The 16,035-nt window shown below is 40.6% G+C and overlaps 1 protein-coding gene across 1 annotated transcript in view; it reads left to right on the forward strand.

Moving 5' to 3' along the window:
- The first annotated feature begins 272 nt into the window (after positions 1–272).
- Positions 273–16,035, forward strand: part of LOC148887165 (bone morphogenetic protein 2-like) — a 29,564-nt gene continuing 13,801 nt past the window's right edge. Inside the window, exon 1 of the mRNA XM_089015837.1 lies at positions 273–348. The gene's annotated coding sequence lies outside the window, so the exon portion shown is untranslated. The remainder of the gene's footprint in view (positions 349–16,035) is intronic.

Raw genomic sequence — 16,035 nt, forward strand, 5'->3', positions numbered from 1 at the left:
CAGGCGTCCACTACGTGCCACCAGGACCACAAACACACTTTGTAACTTACCACACCCTCACACACACATATACACACTCCACCTAACACACACCCATGTCGCCACCTTACACCGCAGACACGGTCACCGTGTATTTTCTCCAGGAGTGCGCCCCTCCTTTTTTTGCAAGACACGCACACCTCGACCTGTACAACAAACAGCGAGCAACCCAAACATCAGCACTGTGTGTGTGTAATGGAAACTTTCATTGGTTTGAAGGTGTCGCCTTCCAGCCCCGACGTCACGCATTGGACATTTACCAGAGGTTTCCTACTTGAGGCTGCCCCGCCTCCTCCTAAACCAAACCTGGTCAGACACTTTCTCTTTCATTCTACCTTTTCTATGTTTCTCTTAGTTCATTTCGAATTGTTTCTTTGCCCTATTCGGGATTTTAAACAGAGCTAAGGAAGGCTTTTGGATTAGAGTATAACAGGAGTCAGTGAGTGTTAATGATGAAATTTGTATTGGGGTAATTTATTCAGGGCAACATGGTGCAATAGGTAGCATGTCTGCCTCGCATTTCCCTCATTTGGCCATGAATTTTGACTATCGCAAGTGCCCAATTCATTCATTGTCACAATTCATTCACAAATGTATTCATTATTATTATTATATTATTTATTTATGGAAATATGACGTAAAGCGCTATTCCCGAATGTTTTATTTATTTTTATTTTTTTTTTTTTTTTCATGCCTGGGTGCCGATAAAGTGCTGGCGATGGCCTCTGGCAATGTTTTTTCCCTTCCCCAACGGGGCAGCATTTCCCTTTTTCTCCATGTTAGCACTTTGATCCAGCTTCAGCTGTTGTTAAAGCACTACATAAACCTTTATGTATGTATTGCATTGTATTTTGGACGCCCGCCCTTATTTCAAGCTCATACAACACCAGACCCATATAATTTAGGAATTAACTTTTTCTGATTAAAGAACAGATTCTAAGGTTTCTAACACTGTATTGAATGTTTATGTAGTCCTAAAATTCTAGATTCTGTGGGTCCTGGAATTCAAGTGACAATGACAAAAACCATGGCACTGAAGGCGCCTGGCAGTTAATGAGTTAAATATTATGCCTGTTGAGCTGCTAAAATACCAATACTCAATCTGATTTCCACCATGAGTGACCAGTACCTTCTTCCGATCGGTTTCAGCTCACCTGTGACCAGAAAAAAGCAGTTTGCAAAGGCTGGTTGGATGAATGAAGATAGAATAGTTGTAATGTATATAAGAAAGTCTCCGGATATCTGTTGCCGGTTGTGAGAGATCAAATTTCGACAATGATGAGTCAAGTTTTCAGGGCGAATTTACGTCCAGAGACTTTTCTTTCTATGTGATGGTGCATGCTACTTTCTCGAACATTCCCTCCACCTGAGCCACATTTTATTGACATGCTGAGCCTCCGAAACCCGCCACCCCACCATACCCCCCTCTTTTTTAATGTCAAGTCAGCAACTTCCCAATAAAGTAGAACATGTGGACAGACAATCTGAGACTGCGAGTTCACACCATCTAATTAAAGTCAAAAACGTCACGTTTGATAAATGTCAGAAAGGTTTCCTGTGCGACAGGTCCCGGGATGTTTCACTCTCCAGATCTGTTTTCATTGACAACAAAATAACGTGTTGAAGGGCCGAAGGAAACCCTCGCGTGTGTCTTTATTGCTTTAACATTTCTGTCTTCCTACCTGTCTCGGTCTGGACATGTTCTGTTTATTTTCCATATTATTGTTATTCCTCAATCAGCGCCTGCTCAGTCCTTTTCGATCACTATTGCCTCACCTGCGACCGATTTCCCATCGCCAATATGCAATAAGTGAAGCTTAGCATCTTAACTACGTCTCAGCCAAAGTCTGAGACATAGTGTAGACTCTAAATTGTCTGAAAAGGTTCATTTAGATGACGATCCAAAGTGGATACAGCATCTCGCTCAGAGTCACACAAGTGTCGTTCGGCTCATCCATGACATGATAAGCAGAACATCATTGATGGACGGTTGCTACCTGAGACCAAATGGTAGAAAAACGTCTCAAAATTTTACTTCAGACATCAGATCGAATGCTCAAACGGCTTTCCATCGTAAAGAAGTACCGGATCGACAATCTGAAGAATTGTTATCCCTCTGTTTCGGTGTGGTCATGATGATATTAGTGTTTGTGTATGACTTGGATACGCATGAAAACTCCTGTGAGCTGTAATAAGCTCTCTGCAAAAGAGTCTTAAAGTATTTGGTCTAAAGTCGGACTCCGGTTTCAGAGCGCGGACTCTGCTGTAAGCCGCCGCAGACGCAGACTAAACACGGCAGCCGACCCCTATTGTTGTTCTGCACTGTTCTAGCCTTCTCGGGGGATTCAGTCGGAACCGTAACCCTTCGCTGCTGGCATAAACCGCCAATGGCTACGCAGCTTAATAATGACCTTCGCCGTCCAGGTTGCACTGCTGCTTAATACCAAGTCTTTATTCTGTGCCGAACAGGAAAATGATGGAAAGTGAACTTATTATTTTTATTTGACAGCTCTCAAGTAGGCAAAAAAAAGGTTGATTGGCGAAAAGAAAGCCGAGGCACGAATAATGCATGCGGTACCACAGTTCTAATCAATTCAGCATGTTCGCCATGTCTTACCAATTGTATTTTAAGATGGTTCACATCACTTACTTTCCAGTTAATACATGACTAGTCACTCCATTTTTTCATTTTTTTAACAAGTTTGCGTCACAAGCCACTCTGCGGTTGGAAGCATGCACCAGTCGGTCATAACAGGGAAGAAAGGCGTGATTTTACTGGAAAGGGGAGGCCATTTACTGAAAGCATAAAGGTGGATCCGCGAAAAGGTCAAGGGTCAACTCAACCCGCAGCACATGTTCCATCCGTAATGGTGGCCATATTAAATGGCCGCGCATGCATTTAAACTTTGTATCCATTTGTATATATTTGGTTTTGTTTCCACCTGGCTCTGGGTTTCCTCGCCATCTTCCACTGGCGTCCGCCATGTTTAACTCAATGATTACCTATCATTACCTAGAGGTCCCCTTTCACTAACACCATTCAATCCCACATCCAATCTGGGTGTTTACAACGTGTCAGCACTGACCTTTCTTTTTCCACGTGCGCGGCCCGGGATTGAAAATAAACATTTTTTGACTCCAATCACAAAGCAAGATTGATTTGTGCCAGCCGAGCCAGATAGCGAATATGATATGGTTAATTTTCAAATGACTGGCGACATTAAGAACTGGCGTCTCAAGAGTGATTTTTGTCAGATCGCGAATTAGACTCGGGGCTCATTTGAGGTTTGTGCGTGTGTTTTTGTTATTTATTTATGTATTTATTTTTTAATTGACATGACCTGAACCTTGGATTAGCATTGGATTAGCCTTCATTAGTCTCGCATAGTGATGAAAGCATTTTACCTCACTGCTTCAGTAGCCCTGTTTCAAACCACTGTGGACAATACAGCATCATTGTGATAAAACGCATGGGGGGAGGAACGGAACAAACGGATCATGATAGACCGTGATTGCCATGGTTGCCCGGCGAGATGTTGAAACCCGGTCAAACATTGGCCACAGTAGTCACGGTTACTGATGAGGAACCAAGTCGTAGCCGTAGTCAAACGGGGGTACATGCAACGAAACCTGACAGTACGTAACAAGCCGTAACACAACTTGGAGGTGGTCCGTAGTGGGACAGGAAGCATAATTATTCCTTGGAATCTGGCACCCGCTGCCTACGACTCTAAAGCTAAGCCATGTGTTTAATTTACTTAAAATGCCCGCTGTGGCATGGCAATTTATAATGCTGAATTTCGCGTGTGTGAGAGAGCGCATTCTGCAGTGTGTAGGTGAATAAAAAGTTCATTAGCATGTTTTGATTTGTTATCGCTCAAACCTAGCGAGCATTGAATATGAAGCAGTGGCCAAATTCAATAATTTGCTATATTTCAGGCTAACGGAGCTGCCACGAGGTACAGTGGATAGCGGATTGTGATTCTGCCTCAATGTTTATCTGTTTGGAAAGCGTCTATGGCTTTCCCCAGCTTTTGCCGGGTATTCCAATCAAGGTCACAGAACACATGCCCTGAGATTTTTAGAGGTCAGAGAGGTTATAGCTTTCCGAATGGCAAGAGTATAAAATTGCTACATAAAAATCTCCATGGTTAATAAAAGTTTTACGATGGCAGTAGTTTGACCTTAGAACTGAGTTTTTCCTCATTACTGCCAATTGGGAAAATCGGCTTCCAAATCTTAACAAATCCCAGAATGGCCCACGTTCCAACTATGATCTTCTACTCTCGGAGATGCCGTGTATGAAAATGCAAATCAAGACCGTCACGCTCATTAGAAATATCCTTTGCAAAGTATGTCATTTTGAAAAAAAAAAACGCTCAGGGGTATTGGTTTGAGGTGTTTAGATTTCCAAGACGTGGATCAATCAAAATTGGAATCGTAACACCTCCGGCGTCACTGCCGACGCAGATGTTATTTATCATGCTAACAGTAAATTCCATGGTGGATCCTGTGTGGGGCTGCTCAGGTTTCTGCCTGCGCAGCGTGTGGTCGCTTGTCTCGATCCTCTCTAATACAGTGCGGTATCCTGCGGGATTGGGTTGCGTATGTGTGTGTGTGTGTGTGTGTGTGTGTGTGTATGTGTGTGCAATCCAATGAACAAGCTTCAATATGAAACACACGTGCACGCTTTATCCCTCTTGCTTGAAGTCACCGCATGGCTCGCTTATTTAAATAAAACGTCAACGGGGTGAATCTGGATGTCTGCTACAAAAAAAGAACGGAAGGTGGTCAGAGTATGAGCATAATTGTATTTGAATTACCATACTTTTGCGGCTTATATACAGTATGGATCCGTATTCCGATTATTTGGAAGGAATATAAATCAAAGCTGTATTTTATTGTATTGTATACATTTAGCGTAGCTCCATCTACTGGATGCATAACATCACTGCAGCCATTAGTGTAGCGTATTAGGTGCGATTATAATGCGGTGCAACTGAGGGATTACAACAGTTTTAAAATAGGCCATAAATTGAAGGTGCGCCTTATAATAATAATAATAATAATAATAATAGTAATAATAATAATAATAATCATCATCATCATCATAACATTTAACAATTAACATAATAATAAAACAATATAACAATATAATAATAGAATACGTAATATAATCATAGAATACGTTATATAACACTATAATAATATAATAGTATAAAAATATAATAATTTAATGTAATAACGTAATAATATAATAATACTTTTTTAATTTTAAAGTGCTTTTCAAAACACTCAAAAATGCTTTACAAGAGCTTAAAATGCAAAATAAAATGCATGCCTGAAGACTAGCATACATGATTGACATCAAAATCGATCTAAAAGGAAGCACGGGTAAAAGAGACTAAAATGTTTTATAATCCAAAGCACGGAAAAGAACGTTAACTCAAAATTTCCGTTCAAGAAAAAAAAATCCTCGTCTTGGTTCATTTCTAATTAATCATAATAAATAAAATATCTCAACCGTCGTGATTTTGATGAACTCCATCGGACATATCCACTTTCTAAAATAAGCTCTTAAATACAGTATAGCATTGGTCCTTTTCCCGTACAACTATTGGAAAAAAAATTGACTTGCAGCGCATCGTATCTGTTAACTACATGCGTTTGGCGTCTGTAAAAGAATATTATTGCCGCTGAAAGTAATGAGGAAAAGTGAGACGGGGGAGGAAAGCCGCTAAAACAGCGGCGCTGTGAGAGGTTCCATACCATGACGTGACCTCCGCTAAAAACGGCAGAGAGTGGCTGACCATTAAAATTCATGATGCCAAACTCTGGCGCGGTGCTGCGGTGGAGAAAGGTTTGACGCTGTCTGTAATCCATCAACACCTATTTGCCGAAACGCAACATTACATTGAAAGGTTCGTCATTGTTGATTAGCTGCGGTGTGAACTCCATGCTATGCAAATGACCAGATGTCCAATTTTTTTGTATTAATGCCGCGTTATGTTTACGGCAGTGGTGGTTTAGAAGTAGAAGGGTTTGAATCCCAGATCGAGCAATCCTGTGAGGACATCTGGTTTAAAATAAGTGCCATTGAATTGTTAGTGAGCCATCATCATTGAATGACTTCAGATTTTGCGCAAATTAAAACAATTCTCCGGCATTCTTAAAGGGATATAGAATTCAATCGTTTACCTTCTTTTTGCAGCGCCCTTCTGAATTGAGCTTGTTTCACTCACTCAACTCATTTACTGCCATTCATGAATTCATTCATTCACAAATTGAAAATATGACATAGAGCGTCATTCCCGAATTTGTTCGGGTTTAGTTTTTAATCCTGTTTGGGTGTCGATAAAGTGCTGGCCATGGCCTCTGGCAATGTTTTTCTCTTCCACAAGGGGGAAGCATTTCCCTTTTTTCCATGTTAGCGCTTTGTTCCAACTTCAGCTGTTGTTAAAGTGTGATATATATCAATACAGTATATATTGCATTGTATTTTGGACAGCCGTCACCATTTCAAGCTCAGATAACTCCAGACGAATATCATTTAGGAATTAAATCTTTTTTTTTCTAATAAAAAAAGCAAGTCCAAGTTTTCTAACTCTGTATTGGATGTTTATGTAGACCTAAAACTCAATATTCAGTGGGGGCAGTGAATGAGTTAATCCAAATAAGCCACTTTAAGATGCGTTATTTGGACAAATGTGAAAGTAGCTGACTTATTTTACGTGAGTAGCCTGTTTTCGAAAATATCAAGGTGAAGTCACTCCCCAGTACTTTTAAAGGGAGCTTTAAAAAGTGACGTATTTATTCGCAATTGTTTTTTTTTTTTTTTCAATTTAATGCGTTTTCCACAACGATGTGTGAGGATTGTTACGATAGCAATCTAAACATCCATCACCATCTCCTTCTTGACTTTAACCAGAGCTCACAGCAAAGGACGCGTGACTAAACAGACCAGTGGAGAAAACTCGCCAGTTGTGTGGCTAATTCGCGGACGTTATTTACATGAGATGGCCATTAAAGATCAAACTGCGTCAGACTTTTTCTCATGCAAACCCACTTACCCACCAAAAAAAAAGCTACTATGTTACTCCCTGGCTTCGATCTTTCAATGCGAGCCCACGACTTTGTTGTATATGGCGCTGCACTGGCGGCAGTCTACTTATGTTGATGTGTCAATGGCGGGCCATTGGAGCTACTGTGAGTCTGTGTTTAGGGAAATAATTTGTTTGTGCAAGAAAAAAGTCAAAACTTGTGACATGTTTAATGATATAAATATATTTTTTTATTTCCACACGGTGAACCGATCCAATTTGAATCCAGTTGCTAACCAAAACAGCAGCCCCTATCAACGCTTCCAAACTATCTCATCATCATCTTATGTAAATCATCTTCAACAATTGCCATAGCAGACAAAATAATTGCGTAATTACAACTAGATGGCCATGAAAAAACTCAACTTGTGAATTTTTCAAAAATATGAATAGATTTTTTTTATTTCCACACAATGAGCCAATCCCATTTGAATCCAGTTGTTAACCAAAACAGCAGCCCCTATATAGCAGCCCCTCTGCTTCCAAATTGTCTCATTATCTTCAACAATTGCCGAAGCATACAAAATAATTGCATAATTACAACTGGATGGGCATAAAAAAACTCGACTCGTGACTTTTTCAACCATATAAATATATTTCTTTTATTTCCACACGCTGAGCCGATCCCATTTGAAGCCAGTTGCTAACCAAAACAGCAGCCCCTTTCAACTCTTCCAAATTCAAACTCGTCTTATGTAAATCATCTTCAACCATTGCCAAAGTAGATAAAATGATTGCATAATTACCACTAGGTGGCCAATATTGATTTGAAATGCATCTTGTAAAAACACGCACAACACGCGACGTAACGATTGCGGGTGATGGTGCGAAAACATTAACCAGCGGTGACGTGAAGGTCTCGGAGCGAACTGATGTTGTCACTGAACTCCACAAAGTGGAGTGTGTGATGCCGATTGCTCCTGAGCGAGTCTTTGCGTGTGCCTGTGTGTGTGTGTGTGTGTTCAAGCCCACGCTGGCGTTTGAGAGTGTAGCAAGGCCCATTACTTGCGCCGTAATGGGAGGGGATATTGTTGGTGTACAGACGTAATTACCTCAAGCTAACACGGAGCTCAGGCCGCGTGGCACCTCCAACACAAATATGAACGGCCAAGCATAGATATCACTTTGTCCTCCTTTACCGCTTGACCTGCGAGAAAAAAGTTCAACAAGGCTCATGTGTGTGTGTGTGTGTGTGTGTGTGTATGTGTGTGATTGTACACCGGCGTACGTGCATGTCTGCAATGACTTTGACGTGCAAGAGAAAATAAGGCGACGTATCGGCTATTGCGTTAGTTGTTAAAAATACATGATGTTCAAGGGGGAGATCTTGGGATGCTCCTACCCCCCGAAAAATGAGGTCGGTCAAAGTATGCTTGGATGAACTCAAAACGCGTGCATCCGTATTCATCCACTCATCCGCGAATCACTCCATATATTTTTCGACATGCACTTGGGCGATTTTGTTACGGCTTGATAAAACCGAATACAAGCTCAAAGCTATATTTGGTGCAAAAACATTCTCTTATTTCAACTTTTATAGCATGTGTGACGGTATCATGCTACATCAACAATATTTTCTAAATATATATTTTTAAGTCCAGATATGTGCAAAACTGTGTCCACTCCAGTGCCAGGGTTTTGGTCATTGTCACTAGAATTCCAGGACCAACAGAATATTGAGTTTTAGAACTACATAAACATTCAACGCAGCGTAATAAATCGTAGACTCTCTTCTTTCATCAGAAAAAATGTTATTTCCTAAATTATATGGGTATGGAGTTATATGAGGTTTAAATAAGGGCGGCTGTCCAAAATCCAATGCAATACATACATATTGGTTTAGATTTGAAGCTGTAACAAAACGCTAACATGGAAAAACAAGGGAAAAACATTGCCAGAGGTCTGACAAGCTCTTTATCGGCCCCCCAGCAAGAAAAAACAAAACCCTAATACATTCTGGAATGGTGCTCTACATCATATTTTCAATTCCCAAATAAATATGGGGATGGCAGTGAATGAGTTGAGATAAATATTAATCAATGGCAGCAGATTCAGAACAGACTACATAAAAATTCAATGCAGCGTAAGAAACCTTAGACTATCTTCTTCATCAGAAAAAATAGTTAAATCCTAAATTACATGGGTCTGGAGTTATGTGAGCTTGAAATGGGGGTGGCTGTCCAAAATACAGTGGAATATATACATATTAATTTATATAGTGCTTTACTGAAGCTGTAACAAAGCACTAATATGGAAAACAAAGTGAAATGCTGCCCCCTTGTGGAAGGGAAAACATCGCCAGAGGTCTGTCCAGCGTTTTATCAGCACCCAAGCAAGAAAAAAAAACAAAATCAACAGTGAATGAATTAAAAATCAAAATACTAAAAAAAATCTGGCTCAATTAGACTCCTATCACAAGCTCGTATGTCTCGCCAGGGGGCCGCAAACGCATGACTGTGCATATGAATCAACTTGCCTTTTATTTAAGGGCGAGGTAGGGGGGCACCCTCATTGAAACAAGGCTTCTCATTTCAGAGGGCAAAGGTTAGCAAAACCAACTGACCCTGCGTTTCCTTGAAGACCCGTGTTTGCATAAGCATATTCATACCGCCTTCACATTCGCCCAAGCGAGTGCACGCCGGCTTTCCGGGCCGGCGTTATCGAATGCGGAACTAATTAATCATATGGCGGCGCGTGTGTATTGAGGACTTTCCTGCTACCTTTTTAATTGCCGTAAATTGTCATTACTGGAAAGAAAAAGCCAAGCGCTGATATCTTCTTTTTTCTCTATCTCGATGACTGGTTGAAACTGTGTTTTAATCACATGCTCTTCAGAAGCATGTTTTCCTTCCTCACACCCCCCCACCTAACCCCCGCCATCCCCTCCTTCTGTGTTCCTCACTGTTGTCATAGAGAGCGCGGGAGGTTTGGTGGACAAATGGTTCCCACATGTTTGAATATTACTGTTCATTAGCGGTGTGCGCGCACGCGTGTGCGTGCATGCTCGTGTTTGTGTGTCAACCAGTCGTGATTAATTATTCCTATCCACTAACTGCTGGAAACGGCAACGTTCAGAACAGGTCGGGAATTGTCCTAAACTAATTTTGTTTGTATCAATTGCTCAAGTGGACCTCGCCAGGCGGGCGGGCGTCATTTTTTTCATACATTGGAGACTTTATTTTGAAAGTTTCGATTAATTTAGATTAGATTAGATTAGTTGAGCCTTTATTTATCTCACAGAGGAGAAATTTACATTTCACAGCAGCAAAAACAAAATACAGGCGCTGCTGTAAAGGCAGCCACTCTCACGGCGCCATCTTGAAGTAAAAAAAATAAATAATAATAATAATAATAATATGACAACAGAAAGACAGTCATTCAATTTTAAGCGCTTTCTGCACCTTATTTGTTGCATGAAGTAGTTCTAGATGAAAAAGGGTCAAAGCCTTCTTATCACCAGTGGAATATTTACATTTTGTATCAAAACAGATTTCCATTAAACTAATAATCTAGATTAATTACATTACTAATACAATATTACAGTTATGTTGATTTTGTTATTCTTAACTCATTCACCGCCATTCACATATTCATTCGGGAATTGAAAATATGACGTAGAACACCATTCTCTAATTAGTTCGGGTTTTGTTTCTTTTTTTTTTTTTTTGATTGGGTGCTGATAAAGAGCTGGACAGCCCTCTAGCAATGTTTTCCTTTCCACAAGGGTCAGCGTTTCCCTTTTTGTCCATGTTAGCACTTTGTTGCAGCTTTAACTGTTGTTAAAGCACTATATAAACCAATATGTATGCATTGCATTGTATTTTAAACAGCCGCCCTCATTTCAAGCTCATATAACTCCAGACCCATATACATTAGGAAATCATATTTTATTTCTGACAAAAGAAGAGAGTTTAAGGTTTCTTGTGTAGTCCTAAAACTCAATATTCTGTGGGTCCTGGAATTTGAGTGACAATGACAAAAACCCTGGCACTGGAGTGGACACATTTTTGCGCATCATCTGGCAGTGAATGAGTTAATGACATACATGATGACTGGATGCTGCAAAAATTGTGTTACTCAGATTCCCAACTATATGAAATCAATTCACACACTCATTGTTTAGCATCCCCCCTCTCCCGTCATTGCCTCTGGCTGACCGCCGGTTTTGACCCCGAGCACCAGCAACGGCTCTGCTTCCCTTCTGGCCTGCACATCGTAAATATTGACAACAGCTCCTAACTAGCGGCTAATCGCCGGCCTGCGCTGGTGCGGACGCGGCGAGGAACGGGGGAACCTTTAATTAAAACTTTCCCATGAACGGTTTACCGGATAAGGCACCTGTTAATGAAGACATGATGTCACTCTGTTTGCTACCGCTACTGGTCCAATTAGTAAACAGAAGTGTTGCCATTGCCTATATTTTTTCACCGATACTACTGACTTGTGTGTTAATGGTTATTGTTGATGGCTAGCAGAAATGAGGATTTACAGCTTGTCACAGTGACCTGAGCAGGAGCCGAATTGCAAATTAGGGTGTGACCGTTCAGCAACAAGATGGTTTACATCAGAATCAGAATCATCTGAATCAGAATCATCTTTATTGGCCAAGTACGTAGAATACACAAGGAATTTGTCTCCGGTAGAACTGCACTAGTATCATCTTAAAAAATGTATAACTATATACTTAGATTTGGGTTACTGTTTAGAGAGTTAATGGCAATGGGGGAAGAAGCTGTTGAAATGCCTGCTGAATTCCGTGCGCATGGATCGGTAGCGCTTGCCTCAGGGGAATAGCTGGAAAAGGTGGTGTGCAGGTTGCGGAGGGTCCAGTATGATTTTATTGAATCATTTTATTTGCAAATTTCCCCATTGTGGGACGATTAAAGGTTTTCTGATTCTGATCCTTATGATTCAGTAAAATTGATCCTTCATTTTGTACGATTGATCTGCAAAGAGCCTGTAAGTGGAGTAGTAGTGACACATAGGCAAATAATAATAATCCATTTAATTCTTAGGCGCCTTTCAAAGATCTCAAGTACACTTTACAGTCACTGGATTTTTTTTTGTTATGAAAGGAAGAGGAAAGGAACAAAAATAAATGAATAACAGAATATGACAACACACAGACACAGTCAATCATTTTCAGCACTTGCTGTACCCTCTTTGTGATGACATGAAGCAGTTCTAGATGAAAGAGAGGATCAAAGCATCCTTTTCAGCTGTGGATCAGCGATGTCGTAGTGGAACGTGCATGTCTACTACAGGCTAAATGTTGAAAGCAAACACGAAGCTGTAGCATCCATTGACGAAAAGAGATTGTCTCACATGTCCTGTCCCACATAAATCCACTTCAATTCCAAGCCGTGACAGTTCCACATACGCATCGGCGCTCTGCGCTGAGGCTCCTTTCTTACCGCGGGCTCCTCAAGCCATGCATCCTTCCAGCCGCAGACTGTCCAACAGCACCGAATGATTCATTTATGACATGAGCGAGTTGTCCCTTCCAATGCAAAAGCTCAGCATCTGCAGTTTTAACCATTGTATGCACCCTGAAACCTAATAAAATGAAAAGATGTCTACTGTAGTAACCGTTTGTCGCTTGACAGGGTTAATTTGCCACCTTTGTTACAATTGACATTTGAAAATATTTTGAGGAATTCCTAATCAAAAAGGAACCAAACGTTGATCTTTCCAGAGCCCTCCAGCAGGGTTCACAATCAAGAACTGACTCCTACTTCATTTAGTTTTCAGTTATTTGATATCCAGAATGACTTGCAAGACCTTTTCTTTTACTGCCCTATAGGTTACCCGACAAAAAAATAATAATAACACAAAATAACCGGCAGCTTCTCTCACACATTGTTCCAATGCTCACCGTCCAGGTTCACTCATAGTTCACATCTCGCCGTCCGGTGATCTAGTGTTAAATCACCATTCTAATCTCACCTTGGCTACGAGTAAGACCTTTAAACCGACACCCCCGCCGAACGTAACCCCTTTTTAGGTGAGACCGTAAAACACACGTCCGTTCGCCACCCTAATCAGCCGATTTAATCACGCATATCAGTCCACCTCTAACGTCATCTAATCCCTGAAAGAAAGAAAAAAGCCCGTGAGAGAAAGGCGGCCCTCATAGCTAATTTTACCCAAGTGGTTTTAGTCGGGCGCCAGGTCTAATTCAAACTTTATGTGGCCCCCAACACGTCTGAGAACAATGTGGAAGGTCCTCGGGGAGCAACTATGGCGACAAATAAGGGCCAAATAGATTTGCTGTTGTGAGACTGTCACCGAATTTCAAGCGACTAATCCTTCAAAGTTTTATGAGGCCTGCAAAGTGGAAATGCCAGAATCTGAGAGGAATTGTTTTCACCCCTATTAGTTTGTTGCCGAGTTAATTAGGGAGGTCACACATATGTCGACTTAAGTGCACTGTTTTGTTTTTTCCCCTTTTCGAGCGACCGCACGCGTGTTCATAAAGATCACAACAAGTGTATACTTGTTTTGGTGTACCTGAGTTGACCGATGCGGACCAACAAACACATAACGGGACTCAGAACCTGAAAAGTTGACACAGCCCTCTTTAAACGCCAGGTTTCTTTGCCGTTAAAGACCGAGAGCCAAATTAATCATATAGGTACTTTGATTTTATTTTATTTATGTATTTATTTGGTGTTGAGACAGACGAAAAGCACCCTTCCAATGCCTCTGGTTAAGATCAAATAAATGTCAGATGTTCTGGTAGGCTTTCTTTGCCTTTTTTAAAAATTCATTCAGGAAGCTCAAGGTTTTCTACCAACACTAACTACCATTTGGAACTGCTTCTAAATACCCCCAACTTGACTCACAGCACCCCATGTTCCACTGGAGGTATAGTTTATTTATTTATTAACTCATTCACTGCCATTCACAAATTTATTCGGGAATTCAAAATATTAAGGTAGAGAGCCATTACCGAATTAGTTCAGGTTTTGTTTTCTCATGCTTGAGTGCTGATAAAGCGCTGACCATGGCCTTTGGCAGTGTTTCCCTTCTAAAAGAGTAGTATTTCCCTTATTGTCCATGTTGGCGCTTTTTTCCAGCTTCAGCTATTGTTAAAGCGCTATATAAGCCAATATGTATGTATCGCATTGTATTTATACATAACTCCAGAACCATATGGTTTAGTAATTAACGTTTTTTTTCTGATGAAAGAAGAGAATCCAAGGTTTCTTACGCTGCATTGTATGTTTATGTAGTCGTAAAACTCAATATTCTGTGGGTCCTGGAATTCCAGTGACAATGACAACAACCCTGGCACTGGAGATGACACATTTTTGCACATCGTCTGGCAGTGGATGAGTTAATTTGGAGGTTTGCAGAGTGGTGTTGTGACTCCTTTAAATCAAACTAAGGATAATGAAGAGCTCAAAATCGCTTTTTTGTCGTTTTTGCATCATTGAATTCGATTCCATTTATTTATTGATCAGATTGGAGATTAGAGACACAAAACATAACATGGCCTCAGCGTTACTCCTTCCTTCTCGCTATCAGCCCTCCGAGAGTTTTTTTTAGTTTAGTTTATTTATTTATGTATTTCTAGAGCGGCTTTGAATACCAGCCAAGTTTTGCTCTGGCAGGTCCTGGGAGTCCTGTCATTGTTCCAGCCCATTACTTGTCGGTCAAAAACACACTTGGTCACACATTATTTGATGTATTGTAATGATGCTTTTTGCATTTGATTTCAAACAAATAAGTACACAATTACACATGCGCGTATTATTTACATGAGATCTCGATCTTCCCCATTTTTATTCTTTTTGCCCAAAGTTTCTGCCCGCCCCAAACCGCCCACCCTTTCCTATAATGGCTATTTTACAGGAGGAGCTGTATTTCATTGTCTGTTATTTCAGCTTGGTGCTAAAAGGATTTCACAGGAAGTGAGAGTCAAACTGAGACAGTTGCTGACACACTTAAATCCCACAAACCTCCCACCATCACCTTTTTAGCCTATTTTCTTCTCGCACGTCCGTGAACCATTCGTCCCGCTGCTGTGGAGAATTAAGAACACACATACATACACACATGAACGCACGAGGGGGAAAAGGGAGAAGGCCAAAAGTTGCAAAGTATAACTGAAGGTGACCACGTCCACCAGGTTGATATTTGATCTTAAATCCATTTTATTTTGTAATGTAATTTCTGGAATACTTGGGCAAATATGGTAGGGTCATGTTATTATTCTGCATAGCAACCTCAAGATGTTCCGAATTAGACTAAGGTCTTCTTTCCCCTTTTTTAGCAGCGGGAGGACCTGTGGAAGACTTTAGAAGTGAAGGGGAGTTGAACAAAACTCTAGGCTCACGTTCGGATTCCCAAAGCGAGATCAGAAGTTCAGTCGAAGGTAGGCATGTTGAGATCATTGGTATTTGGTGGTTGTTATTTTTTACCGTAATGGACTTGAGAATCAGAATAATTTGCATAGTCAGTTTTCCATACAGTTCTAACAATAAGATGCATTAACTCAGTCACTGCCATTCCCGAATTGATTTCAGAATTGAAAATGTGATGTTGAGCGCCATTCCCATATTTATCAGGGTTTATTTTTTTCTTGTTTGGATGCTGATAAAGCGTTCTTGCAATGTTTTTTTCCTCCCATGAGGGGGCAGCATTTGCGTTTTTTACAGCCTCCCCCATTTCAAGATCAGATAACTCCAGACCAATATAATTTAGGAAATTAAGTCTCTTTTTATGATGAAAGAAGAGATTGTAGGGTCTTTTACGTTGCATTTAATGTTTATATTGTCCTAAAATTCAATATTCTGTAGGTCCTGGAATTTTAGTGAAAATGACAAAAACCCTGGCAATGGAGTGGACACATTTTCGCAGATCATCGAGCAGTGAATGAGTTGTAATTTGA

The sequence above is a fragment of the Hippocampus bargibanti genome, linkage group LG15 (assembly GCF_051943395.1).
Source record: "Hippocampus bargibanti isolate YZ-2025 linkage group LG15, ASM5194339v1, whole genome shotgun sequence".
Lineage (NCBI taxonomy): Eukaryota > Metazoa > Chordata > Actinopteri > Syngnathiformes > Syngnathidae > Hippocampus > Hippocampus bargibanti.